The sequence below is a fragment of the Rhinolophus sinicus genome, chromosome X (genome assembly GCF_036562045.2).
Source record: "Rhinolophus sinicus isolate RSC01 chromosome X, ASM3656204v1, whole genome shotgun sequence".
NCBI lineage: Eukaryota > Metazoa > Chordata > Mammalia > Chiroptera > Rhinolophidae > Rhinolophus > Rhinolophus sinicus.
Genome location: NC_133768.1, coordinates 13,629,378 through 13,643,456, shown reverse-complemented (window position 1 = coordinate 13,643,456; position 14,079 = coordinate 13,629,378). Strand labels below are relative to the sequence as shown.

The 14,079-nt window shown below is 45.5% G+C and overlaps 1 protein-coding gene across 4 annotated transcripts in view; it reads left to right on the top strand.

The window, feature by feature from the left end:
- The window catches only part of RAI2 (retinoic acid induced 2), a 72,422-nt gene that overhangs the window by 2,199 nt on the left and 56,144 nt on the right, over nt 1-14,079 (top strand). The gene's annotated exons all lie outside the window — the stretch shown is intronic.

Sequence of the window (14,079 nt, the reverse complement as noted above, 5' to 3'; positions counted from 1 at the left end):
AATTTCTCTGCCTCTTAGAAGCCCAGAGAGGCCATCTACTGCCGCTCCCCCCGCCCCCACACTCATATACACAATATCTTCCAAATGGGCACTTTCGTTTCATCCTATAAGATACCCACTAGAGGCATCCGCAAGGCGGCCAGGGCACAGTGAACCAAATGCGACTGGAACTTGGGATACTGGCCGCTTTGGCACCAGCACCGATCAGCCATGGCTGGGGAGCCTTTATAATGTAAAGAAGCCCCAGACCTCCAGCAGTGAAGTTCCGCCCAGGAAAACCTGCCCATCTCGGGATTAAAAGAGAAAACAGCTTTCCCCGTGATGCCAGTTGCCAGTGTGAGAACTTGGTTGGTGGGCAGTTGGGTAAGACTGCAAAATAAATAAAATGTCTGGTAGCCCAAAAAACAGCCTCCAAGACGAGGCCTCTGAGAGGCAGGAAAGAAAAAGAAAAGGACGGGAGGCGTTGAGGAGGTGTCGCTGGGAGTGCCTGTAGCATCGAGAGATAGATACAGCACTAGTTACCATGACAGGAAAATTGGATGAGACTGGCCACCCCCAATCCATTGGACCCAGCGTGGAGATATTCTGGATGTGGAGATAGTCACATACAGTGTGCTCCGAATCTCCAGTCAGAAATACCAAGTGTCTATTCTCTTGCTCCTTCTCTAACCTTAGATTTGGGGGAGGAGGGTAGTGGAAGGAAATAAATTGGGAAATAAATTAACATTTGCTGTTGCCCTCTGTCTGCCAAACTCTTCACATGAGTGTAACAGTGATGTGATGGAGGCATTATTTTACAGATAAGGAATCAGAGGCTCAGAGAAATTTCCAGTCACATGTCTGATTCCAGACTTTAGTGGTTATGATTTAAAGGGGCAACATGTCCCTCTACCCCTTCCCCAAGTCTCTTATTTATTTCTCCCAAAGGCCAGAGTTCTCAGCCTCTACCCATTCACAAAATGTGGTACCTAAGTGTGAGGGAAGCCTACCAGTGACACAGCCAGTCACCCCGGGTGCAGGCTTATATGCCAAGTAGATAGATCCCAAATAGTCCCTAACTAGTTCAGGTGGAAAGACTGTGCCTTTTCATCTTGGAATACCCAACACCCAACTGTTACTTAATAATTAAGAGTTGAGTTACTAAATGATGGAGCTGGTGGAGTGAACGGTGGTGGGGAGGGAGCTGTAAGTCATTGTCAAGGGAGACCCAGCAGGGGGAAATCTAGAGATATGTATGTTTTGTTGTGGATATGGAGTTCCTGGTGTCATGCCTCAGTTCTACCCCAGGGTAGTTCCAAGCTGACAAGTCCATGTGAGATGGTCAATAGCATCCCCATCTTGTGGATGAGGAAACTGAGGCTGACACAGGTTAAGTAAGTAGCCTGAGGCCCATAGTGGGACCAAAGGTGGATAAGGTATTTCTGACTCTTAACTGACTAAGATGAATAAACTCTAAATAAAAATGAGGTGGGGTCGTGCTTATGCAACTTCATTGTCAAAGTTAGTCCCTCAGCCCCCTTTCAACCAGATGGTAGCCTTAACCCCCTAGAAATTTTGGAACCACTGGGAGAGCAAGGATTTGAATCCCTATATGAGGTATTTTGATGCTGCTGCCTCCCTTATCAGAATCCAAGGGGCACCTCAGAGAACCAGGCTCTCCAGAGGGGGGAAGATGGCTAATTGCACTCTCCCCTGCATAAAAGCCTGTGTGGCATTCTGAATTAAGCTTGATTTGGGGATCAGGGTGACATCCTTGCTGTAGAGTTGGCAGCTCTTGCCTTTGGAGACTGCCTCTGATTATCACTTCTCTCTCCCACCTGATTGTCTGCCCAACGCCCTTCATTTCATTCTTTCCACACTCAGAGTGTTTCCTTTGTGTCTCCCAATTTTTGATAAGCCCCTCAAATCTACCACTCTCTTGTGTTCTGATGGCCTCTGATGAGGAGGTGATTTTGGTGGCTATGTTATCACTTCTGTATTTCGCACGTGACCCTCCTTCTCTCTCCAGCCAAGGACACACACACAAACACACATGCACGTACAGACACAGGCGCACGTAATTTGATCGTGTTTCTGTATCTGCTTTGCCAAATTAGATTGCAAACCCAGAATTGTTATTGAAAGAACATATGTGACTTTGGTGATCTTCTGTGCCATCCCCTGCCTTAAACAGATCAGAAGAGCTGAGATGGAGGCAGTTCAACCAGCAGATGCCTTGAGTAATGGCTATACTCTCTCTATGCAGGCATGGGCCCTGGGCCTTTCTTAAAAGCTCATTTTAATCTCCACTTAGAAGTAGGACTGGGGGCTCCCAGAACATCACAATCCTTGCAGTTCCCATTTCTGCTGTCATTCTTACTTCAATAACTGTAGTCCATCCTGCACTCACCTGTCACTCTTCTTCCCACAGCTGGTTTGGTCTCTCAGCACAGCACTATCTAATCGAACTTTCTATGATGGTGGAAATATTCTATATGTCTGCACTGTTCCATACAGTAGGCGCTAGTCACATGTGAAAGGTAGCTAGTCCAAAATAGGATGTGCTATAAGGATAATATATGCACAGCATTTTTAAGATTTAGTACCCAAAAAAGGATGCAAAATAGGTCATTAATACTTTTTATATCAATTACATGGTGAAATGATATTATTTTGAATATATTGGTTAAATAAGTGATAGTATTAAATTTAATGTCACCTGGTTCTTTTAATCTTTTTAATGCGCCTGCTAGAAACTTTAAAATTACATATATATTTCTATTAGCACTGCTCCAGCGCAAACCAACTACCAACATGTGCCTTCAGCCTCGAAGCATCTCCAGATGTTTTGGGGGGACATAAACGCTCTCTGCCTCCATGGCAGATGGGGGACATTAGGTTGACTCTGTAGCCACACAGCCTGTCATTAGGTGACTTAGATTTTTGGTAGCTAAGGTGCTATTTTGGGTTTAGTCACCATCAAGCCTACTCATGAGCGTGTTTGCTCAGTCAAGTTCTGTTAGGAATGTGGGTTCCTGAAACTTAATGGAGACGAGAGCAAGGGGAGGCAGGGCTGGCTGGAATAAAATCACCCTTTTCCTTTCTTTTCCTTCCCCTTCCCCTACCCCAGGTCAATGCCCTTGTCCATTGGTGCCCTGTCTCCTGCCTGAGCAACTGACACCTGCTCTAGTAATACCCTTCCCAGGGATTTGCTTTGCGAATAGTGTCCCAAGTAGACACTTTCATACTGAGAGTGGGTTATTTGGGGCTGGGGCCAGTCTTAAAGAAAAGAAAGGAGAAAGGGGGACACACATAGTCGTTTCCTGACCGTTTGATGAAAACAAGAGCAAGGAAATCAATGTAATTTCTGTGGGAGAAACAGAATAAATGCAAGGAAGCCCAATTTCACACACCATGGTGCCAAACATGAGGAAACATGAGCAAGGGACAGTTCAGTGGGGTAGGGGGAGGATCCCAGGGGCACTGTGGTCTTCCTGGGCCCTTCCCTGGGCTCTTGGGCATGGCCCAAGTAGACAGAAAGAGCTGGAATAGTGAACTTGGAGCTGTGGTGATTTATAGGTCAGGCGCCTGTGGCTCTGGCTCCTGAGGGGGCTGCCCCCACAGGGGACCCTTGGCTGACCTCCTTGAGCTCCTCGGAAGGAGCTGGTTTTGTTTCCCAAGGCAGAAGCAGACTGTTTACTGGAGCACAGGAAGAATCCGACATTCTGGCGAAAAATAATTCATTAACAGCCAGGGTATTACCAGTTCCCTGGAAAAGCTCCTCCAGCTGCACTGTAGCAACTGTTCTTTTTCAGCAGCAGAGTCAGGCCTCGCTGGCAGCCAAGACTGGGCGTGGCTGGGCGTTTTCGTTGTTGTTGTTATTGTTATTTTTGCCTTTGTGTGTATGGCCGCTTTTGCTGTGTATAATTCAGAGAAAGGAACGGTGGCCTGGAAGGGTTGAAATGCTATAGTCAGCCATTCTTTCCTTCATGGTTTAAGCCTGGAAGCTCTAGGCTGACTCTAGGAACATACATTTTTCCTGACCAAAGCCCATCCCCACGCTGGGGACATTGTGAGCCACACAGAATGTTTTAGAACTAAAGGAATTTTAGAGAATCTCAACACCTGCTCTTAAGACCCTATGGAAACAACTGGCTGAAAGACAAACACACACACACACACACACACACACCCCAGGCAGAAAGTCCTGTCTTGGCTATGTGGAATTCTTTGCTTACTATTAATTGGCACAGTGGGGCCAAAGTATGTGATTCATCATCCCAGTTTTGAGGGCATTTGGAAAGCCAGGCAGGCATAACCAAGAGAATGGGCTGCATGTTTTGCTCACTAAAAACTGATTGAATCTACAGTAAATAAAATGGAATGGTTCAGGAAGCTTTTTATGCTCTGGAAAAATCTGCTTTAAAAAAAGGTTTTTGTCTGCTTGTTTGTGTTTTAATGCTGCTTGCTCAGAAATGTGTACCCAGCTAGCAAGAAATGGGAAAGAATGGCATTTCCTTGTTTTAGTTTTTTAAACTCCAATTGCAGGTTAACTAAGATACAATGTATTGATTTTGGTTTTGTATGGAACATAACTAGATAATCATTTTATTTTATGAGATATTAATTTCCATCCATTTAGACTGATGAAATAATGCATTTAAATGCACCATACCTACCCCCACCATGGTCACAGTATTTCTTTAATGCTCCTAGATTCAGATTGAGACCCTATTTTCTTTATTTTGAAGGGAGTAAATATGTTCCTAGTTGTCCTTAGATTTAAAAGACAATGGGGTCTTCTCCCTTTGATGACTGCCAACGATAAAAATATTGCAGGCCAAGCATACTTGGCTTTATCTATAGCACATTTTTTCCACCTTGGCCCTATTGAAATTTTTGACATTTTAGGCCAGATCTTTCTTTATTGTGCGGAAGCTCTCCTGTGCGTTCATTGTAGGATGTTTAGCAGCATCTCTGACCTCTACCCACTAGATGCCAGTAGCATCCACCCCCCCTCGCAGTTGTGACAACCCAGACTGTCTCCAGACCTTGCCAGATGTCCCTTCTGGAAAAAAATCACCCCTGGTTGAGAACCACTGGTCTAGACCAAGATTTAGTAACTTGTGCTTTTGGGAATATTCAATTTGAAATAATAAATGATACAGTTTTCCCCTCTGATTTGTATATATACAATTCGTAGGGGTGATTAATTAACATTTGGAAGCGGGTCATGTGCCTGTTTCAATTCTCAGGTTGGTAGAAGGGTCTATAAGCTTGCATAAACACAGAGGTTTTGTTTGTTTGTTTGTTTGTTTGTTTGTTTGTTTGTTCAAGGCAGGCAATTGAATAAGTCATAGGTAATTGGGAGGCACAATATAATAATTAACAGCTTCTCTGACTTTTCATAAAGAGAACAGGTTTATCCTTCCCTAATTTCTTTTCCTATGCACCTGATTCCAGGCATGCCTTTAAAGCCATCAGACATCTTCCTCTACCCCCGTCCCCTCCCCACTGTCATTTCTCCTGTAGCATCTTAAGCCTGAGCCAATTAATTTAGCCCCTGAGTGTAGTTGGGAGAGCTTTGCTCACAACACTGGAATAGACTCATTTCAGATTGGTCAGTCCTCTGTCTACCACGCATTTCAGTACTGTTGAGGGAGAAAGTCAGTGGTGGCTAAATAGAGCATTTTTCAAGATTATTGGAACTTCAAATTCAGGTGGTCTCCACTACCCCTCCCAACTTTTGTCCCCCTTACACACATTTGTTTCTTTGCAGCAATTCTCCTTAGGAAAGAGAATGTTATCGGGGCTCCCTTAGGCACCTCAGACCTGATAACGCCTGTAGTCAGCAGCAACAGATGAAATGCTACCGCTGGGACAAGCCCTCAGCCATCATCTTTCTGGTGGTTCCTTGGAAGGCTAGAAAGGAGGGGCATGCATTCACAGGGAGGGTGTCATGCCTTGCCAAGGCATGGAAATGGGATAGGCTCTTGGGGTACAGAGGGAGAACCGAGAAGGTGGATCACTGACAGAGGACAGTGTCCCGGGATCAACCATGCCCTGCCCGTCTTCCAACTGGGATGGGCATTTGGGGGGGGGGGGTAGGTATGGGCAGGTGCTCAGTGTAGACATCAGTGGTGGCCACTTCATTCAGTAGCCATCCAAGGTTAGGTGGACCTTTTTTCCAAAGAGAGTCTGAAGGAGTTTGGAGTATCATGTGTAGAGGAATTCCTTTGCAAGCTTAGCCAGTGAGGAAAGATGGGAAGGTGACAGTGGAGGGGTTTGCCAAGGTAGCAAGAGACCTTCTATTGGTGACTTCTAGCCTCACTTGAAGAGTAATTTGACTCTTCCATGTCGTTGTGAAGGAAGAGGCAATGAGCTGGCAGACTTCCACAGCGTGCTGGGTCCAGGCAGATAAATAATTGATTTGCTGCACGTGACACTTGGTCATTCTAAGTTGCCAGCCCCTTGCAGGCCAGGATTTGGGTGATGGTTGCAACACTGGGAGAGGAAACAGGATCATAAATCTAGGCTTTGGAGGCCAGTTTTGTGGTGCTGGGGCCACTGGGGCCACTGCTGTGTGCTGCAGAAGCAAACAGGTCTGCGTGGTATGTTGTTCCTCAAAATAATGGCAATGGATGTGGCTGTGAAAACATTTAGACCCTTGTCATAAAAATGCAGTCTTCCTGGTATAGGGGAAAGCTAAATAAATTCTATTGCAACTGTATTAAATACAAACAGATTTGAAAATCGGGTGGGGTTTTTTTTTTGTTTGTTTTTGTTTTTTTTCTGAGACACTTATTTATAGCAGGTTGGGCAAAGGCTGCCACTATCTTTCGCGACTCCGGAAGTGTTTTCCAGATGGTCCTTGCTGTTTTCGCTTTATTAAGCTTAGCTGAATACAGCCTCTCTTGGAAAGGTTCATAGAAACGGGTGTTATTTTTTTCAGATTACAATGGCCATTGATTGGCTAACAAATCAATGAATGGGAATGGATTGAGCCTGTGCTGATGAATTTCCTTTTGCATTTTAGAAATAAGAAAAAATGTCAAGGAAAGCCCAAAACAAGGGTGCTGTTTCTTCGACTATATAAACCAAAGCTTTGAAAACCGTACGGGGTTACATTTTCTATTAACTTACATTTACTTTTGTTCTGAAATAATGCCCTCCTCTTTGCTAAAACTCTACAACGTTATCGTTTCCTTTCCAACATCTAAACAATATCCAGATACATTTCAGATTGAGCAATTAGCTCTGGCTGCAATTTCCTTTTATGAAAAAATCACTATCCCACTAGACTAAATACGAAATTATTGAATGTGAAAATATCAATATGAGACCATTTGTTCTAAGATCCTCTGTGGCTTATCACTTGCATTTTAAGAAGGCCAGAAAAGACTGGTTCCACCCCGCCTTTCCATGTTGGACACACCCACAGCAGAAACCTCAAGCTTTGTTTTTGCTCTTAGGAGCTTGGCAGCTGGATTTGGGGTCATCAGAGCTGATTCTGACAGCCCAAGTCACACAGGGAACCATTTGGGAATGTCACATAAAGCAGTCGTCCCTACAGACCAGGCTTGTGGACCACTGCTTCCATGGGACAAAATTTCTACCCATTCATAGTGAAACGTAAGAAAAGTGAAAATGTAGTGTTTCCTTTTGTGTTTTTTTTTAAGCTAAACCTTTTCCCTTTTACAGAATTGCCCTTTATTCTAAAACGGTCTTTCCCACTTTGCTTAGTGTTAAAAATCTCTTTTGTTAATGATCAAGATAGGACATGACATTTGTGGTTTAACATCTTTTTTTTGACAGTCAGAAGTTGTCCAACTCCTGTTGGATCCTCCAGTTTTTTAAAAAATGTTACTCATCCTGAACATTAGAAAAGTCTGGGAGTCACCCTGGAGACCTGAGTGGATCAGGAGGGGGAGCCTTTATGATCATTCCTAAGCCTGAAAAACCAACCTGAGAGGTCCTGTTCCAAGTCCCTTACCTGACTCTTCTGACCCATCACCCACAGAGCGCTGGCTTTGCCCACAGTCCCTGTGAAGAATGGACTTGCTTCAACAGAGGACTTGGAAGGGGAAAACTGGCCTCTTGGACATAAAGTCTGAACAAGCAACCTCAATGCTGGGAGCCTGTTCCCTTTATCCTTGGCTCCAGATGTCAGCGCTGCTGCCAGTTCCCGGAGGCTCGACGCCCCCCCTCTTGTCCTGGTCCCTGTCCCCCTGCCACCAGGAGCACAGGCCTCCACGGCTCGCTTGGGTGTGGCTCCAGTCTTCTCACTGCTCCACCTGACTCCTGTCTTTGCTCCCCAGCTGCTATTCCTCTCGCTAAAGCACCCTTGTAGCCTCGTCACCCTAGCTCAAGAACATTCAGTGACTCTCTTTCCGAACTAGTCAGAATAAAATGCTGCATACGAAGCGCTCTTCCCATTCCCCCCCTCATGACTGGCCTTTAATAGGGAGGATGTCTCCAGGTTGTGCAATACTCTGGGCTGGATTTTGTTTGTTTTCTTATATGGGGGGAGGTTTGCACCAAGGTTACAGGATCTCTTGGGCATCTTTGTAGATGAAGAACACTGAAGCCTTTGGTCTAATGTAATGGAACATCCCAGGGATTATGACATTAGTGTTGTTTTTTTTGTTTTGTTTTGTTTTCATAAAAAGATAATCCCCCACAAAATGAGGCTCTCTGGCTTCGAGAATTGTAGCCTTACTACAAGTCTCTTACATACTGCTTCTGGATTAGGATGCCACCTTTCTGCCTGCCAGCAAATGGGTATTGCTTTGGGATGGTGCCACTGGCTTGTCCTGCTGAAAGTAAAGCCACTTACATGAGCTCTAAAATTTGCAATGACAATGTAGTGGAAGGAGTCCATCCTAGCCAATGCAGACTGTCCATCCCATTGGAAAATGTCTGCAATGGCTGCTCATAAAATCACAGTAGCAGTAATATTACCTATCATTTATCAAGCTCTTGCTATAGGTTGGACAACTGTACCTGGTAATTTACATTTATTGTTTTATTTCCAGCTCCAGAACAATCATGAGATAAGTGCGTATTATGAGATTAATTTCATAAAGGAGGAATCGAGGTTCAGAGAGGGTTAGTAACTTACACAAGGTCACACAGCTCATAGGAGGTAGAACTGCGATTCTATACAGCCTGGTTCAATAGAACTTTCTGCAATGATAGAAATGTCCTATGCTGTCTAATATGGTAATCACTGGCTATAAGTCTCTAATGAGCACTAGAATGAGTGACTAGTGTGACAGAGGCGTGACTTTTTAATTTTATTTTTAATTAATTTTATTAAAAATAGTTTTTTCTTAATCATGTTTCAGTGTACAGTTCAATGGTATTAAGTGCATTGTTGTGCAACCATCACCACCAGCCATCTCCATACTCTTTTCATCTTGCAAACTGAATCTCTGTGCCCATTAAACAGTAACCGTTACCCCTCCCCCAAGTCCCTGGCCACCACCCTTATACCTTCTTTTTTCTTTCTTTTTTAAAAATTTCCCCTTTTCCTCCACATCCCAGCCTCTGGTAGCCACCATTATACTTTCTGTTACTATGAGTTTGGCTTTTTAAAAGATTCCACATTTAAGTGAGATCATGCAATATTTGTCTTTCTATTTTTAATTTCAAATGTAAATTGCCACATGTGACTGGTGGCTACTGTATTAGACAGTGCAGCTCTAGAACAAGCTTGTTTCACTATGCCATTCTGCCCCTCAGCTCCTCACTTTATAGGCCCCTCTCCTGGAATGCCCACCAGCTTGGCATTTTTCTTCCTCCCTCCCAGCCCTCCACAGCTCCTCCCTCTCGCAGCGGCCTGGAGACAGGTGGTTCTCAGGCTTTTAATGTGCATTAGTATCACCTGGAGGGCATGTTAAAAATAGATTCCTGGGACCCACCCCCAGAGCTGGTCTGGAGTGAAGCCCAAGAATTGGCATTTCTAGCAAGTTCCCAGGTACTGCTGATGCTAGGAACTTTGGTTGTATATTATCCACCTGGGCTTAGGGACTAATTCCTGCATCTTCAAGTAGTGTGACCTGGGGTCCAGCTGTTACCTCTTGGTATACAGAGGGCAGTGGTCACTGGCTCACATCAGCTGGGAGAAGCTTCCTTCCTGCTACTGTCCTGAGGACCTGGACAGTCCCAACTTTATTTAGGCCACAGTTAGGTTTGGTCACTCCCTTGGCAGTTGTTCTGGAATACATTCATTTTAATTTGGGGCCCCTTGGGAGGGGATAGAGAAGTCAGGTGGGGTGAAGGAAGAGGCACCATCTCTAGGAATTGCCTGACCACCCTGGTGATGTAGGGCAAGCCCAAACAGAGGGGCCCATTGGTTGTCTGATCTGCTGTTCTCTGCAATTAAATGGTGGCAGAAAAGTTAACTAGGAAAGAAAAAGAAAAGTGAAGCAAGTGAGGCAGACAGATAAAGAAGCGCAGTCCTCCCACCATTGTATCTTCACCCTAATTAAACTCTTTGCCCATTTGGAGAGCACAGTCCAGATGCCCTGAGACAAGATAGGAGACGAAAGGGTGTGAGTGGCAAGGGGTCCCAGAGGGCTGCCTGGAAGTGTAGACTGTCATGTTTGCCACCTGGACTTTCGAGCTAGCTTTCATCAGTACTGAGAATGTTGTTCTTGTTTAAAAACAAATGCAGATGTAAAGAAATAGCTGAGGTTACTCATGAAAGTATTCTTATGAATACTTGTTGTGAGGACAGAGCCAGGAGTGCAGTTTCCAGGCTCTTGGCCTCACGTGGAAAGGTGCTGGCTCAGGTAGTAAATGCCCATCAACTGTGATCGGATGGCCATCAGCTATGGCTAGTTGGCCGTCAGCTGTAACCAGTGAGCCATTGGCCACTAATATAACAGCCGTGGCTACGCTAGCAGGAAATGGGGGCTAGCAAGAAGATGGTGGCTGGCAAGCGTAGATTGCAGTTAGGACGGCGGGTTGCGGATCGTGTAGCTCCTGCTTCCTGTGTCTCCAACCCAGCCGCCAGTGAGACTATAGTGATATGACTCACCTATTTGTGGCTCCGTGGGTGCTCCTTTTTGGCCTCACCATGTCCTGCGTTCTTATGTGGGGAGCGGGAGGTGAGACCCTGCAGGCCGCCCTGTATGACACTTGTAAGAGTAATGTGGAATAATTTTTTTCCTAACTGTACAAATCTGTGTTTTCTCCCCCGGAACCTGTGCCTTCTTCTTTTCTCTCTGTTTTTCCTTCTTTGTTTTGTTTTTGTTTTTGTGTCTGAGAGTAGGAATCATGTTTCTTTGGGGGTGGGCAGGGGTCTTGGTCTTAACATTCACTCTCTTGAGCCAAGCAGCACTTCCTAAAGTTCATTTTAATCACCGTCTACAACAACCCAGCCCTTCTTGGTTCTTGGCACTGTGCTCTGCAGCACTTAGATGCTGATAATATAATATGTTTAATAAAAAAAAGTACAAACACACAAATTTCCCCCGGTTTGTTTCCAAAAGCAAGTCTTCAAAGGCATGAACTCAAGGCCTCATTTCTCTTTTTACATGGGCTCCATCCCCATTAATCAGTGGCGAAATGAAATATCACATTCTTTGCTTTGAGTACTTCTATCTTCCCACTTAACTCTGTGCCATCCATCACCCTCCGAGAGCTCAGCAAATCCTACCACACCAGTGGGGCCCTGGCCCTGGGCTCTCATCTCTGTACCACCACTCGTGAGGGGACGAGACCCATCTTCCTCTGAGCAACCGGACCTACTCTGAACTCCATCTCAGATATTTGGACACATAGCTGTTCACCCCCCCATCTGTGTGGGACCCCTCTTCCCTTCCTTCGTGTCTGTTGTTTGCCTCCTCTTTCTGTTGTGGCCAATGCCAAATGCCCCACCCTTTTCACCACTTCTGTGGACGGGGTGAAGCGCTCCAAGTTCTCCAACTCCGTGCTGGAGCTGAAGCACCTGGCCAGGAATTTAATATATGTGCTCTCACTTAAACCCTCAGTGATGTTTAGAAATAGCTATTAAGCCTTGATAATGAGCTTGGACTTTATCCTGAGCAGTTTCACAGAGGCCAGCGATATTATCTACTTTATGTGTTTGGTTTTTTTCCCCTAGTGGAGAATGAGCTGGGGTGGGAGGGAAGGAAGACCAGAAAGGCTCTGTTGCAGTAATAATCCAGGGAGAGCAATGAACTTGAACTGAAGCATCGTACTGGCTGTGGATGGGGAGGTAAGTGGTTGGATTCTAGAAGTATTTAGGAGACTGACTCTGTAGGACGTGGTGATGCCTGGTGGACAGAGTAAATTATGACAACACCCTGGTTTCTGTTGTTTGGGCCCCTGGATGGGCCAGGGAACTCAGGAGGGAGGAGAGATTGGGTACCTGGGCCCCACCTTCCCTTTGCAGCCAGGTTTGAGGCAGCCCAGACCTAGGTGAGAGGTCAGAAAACCTTGGCACTGGCCCATGGAATCATCTAAGCCCCAATTTCTGAAGGGAGTATGATGTAAACAATAAAGGGACCAGAAATGGGGGACGGGATAGAAAACCTGATAGTCCACAATCAGGAGCACGCACGTTCAATCAGTAGCTTTGAATACACTTTCCAAGTTCATATACTTTAAACAGGCCTGAATTTGTAAGCAGCAGGGGGCCTGAGGGATTCTGCTTCAGGCCTTTACTGGGCCCAGCTGGAGGAGAGGAGTTTGGCTGGTGGCCTGCCGCTAGGGTCACCAACTCTTCTGGTTTGCCTGGGATTGAGATTGGGATTGGTGCGGGGGAGGTTCCTGAGGCATAGGACTTTCAGCTTTAAAACCTGGGCAGTCTTGGGCAAATCAGGATAAGCTGCTTACCCCACCTGCCAGGGGAGCAACACGGACAGCTGGGCTGGTCGGCCTCCAAGCAGTGGAGACCCAGCTGAGCCTGGAGACTTGGTGTAGTGATGCTGTCACAGCGCGGGAAGGGAGTTTGGGAATGGGAAAAGCAAGAACATATCCCAAGCCCTTTCAGATGGTCTCTCTGGGTCCCAACAACATGCTTTTCTTAAAGCAAGGGCCTGAGAACTCCATTCTTCTTTCCTTGAAACTAGCCTGTGCCCTGTCCTCCTCGTAATCCTGCTCATCTGAGGGAGTCACCGGACATTTGGGGTGACTTTCAGGTGACTGAACGAACTCTTTAGTCTTTCTGGCATCTGGGACCTGCAGGGCCTTAACCAGTCGTGGGAATAGTTTAAACTGGGTCCTGGGTGAGCAAAACAGTTTCTTCACATACGCATTCCTACATCCTTGAAACTATGGTTAGGAAAGACTTTTTTTTAATGAACAGCAAAATGCAGAATCAGCTGTAGTAGTAGCCCATTCGGATCTTAATTTGCAGAGCAACCCTAGCCTTCCATTATTCAAAAGCTTCCCTTCCCCATCCCTACCCCAACTATTTCTCTTGCAAAATAAACCTCAGTAACTGCGCAGACAGCATGTTGTAAGGGGTAGGACAGAAGAGCCCTGGAATAACTAGCTAACTGACCAGATTTTTCCTGTGAAGGCCTGACCTGGCACAAACCTTCAGGTACATTCAGAAATGTAGAGAGAAACAGAGAGTGAGGTGACACACTCATGTGACACCACTGACACCAGTGACAGGAAAAAGTGTCAGAGTCCATTCTTGTGGACAGCAGCAGCAGGAATAAGGCAGAATTCAGTGCAAGGAAATAAAAGAGAAAGGGGAAAATGTGAAAGAGAAAGATGTGAAAAAAGGAGAATCTTGTGGCCACATGGCTCTAATAGTGAAGGAGTGAGAAAGACCCCAAATGGGACTTGGGTCTTTGGAAACAGCCCCCAACAGTAATAACCTGTCCTACCATGAGTCTGAGAGTGAAAATGAGCTTTGTCATTTCCCTGTGCCCTTCTATATCACGTCATGAGGAGTAGATATTAGTTATAGCAAAATGGCCTACAGTATATTCTTTCCCAAGCATAAAGGACGAGGTGGGTAAAAGCTTAAACACTAGGTAGTATCAGCATTTTTAAAAGGCTTTCTATTTCACACACACTTTCAATAGGTCAGAAGTTTTAAGCTGTGGGAGGGTCTGGTTTATTCTTTTCTTGGTA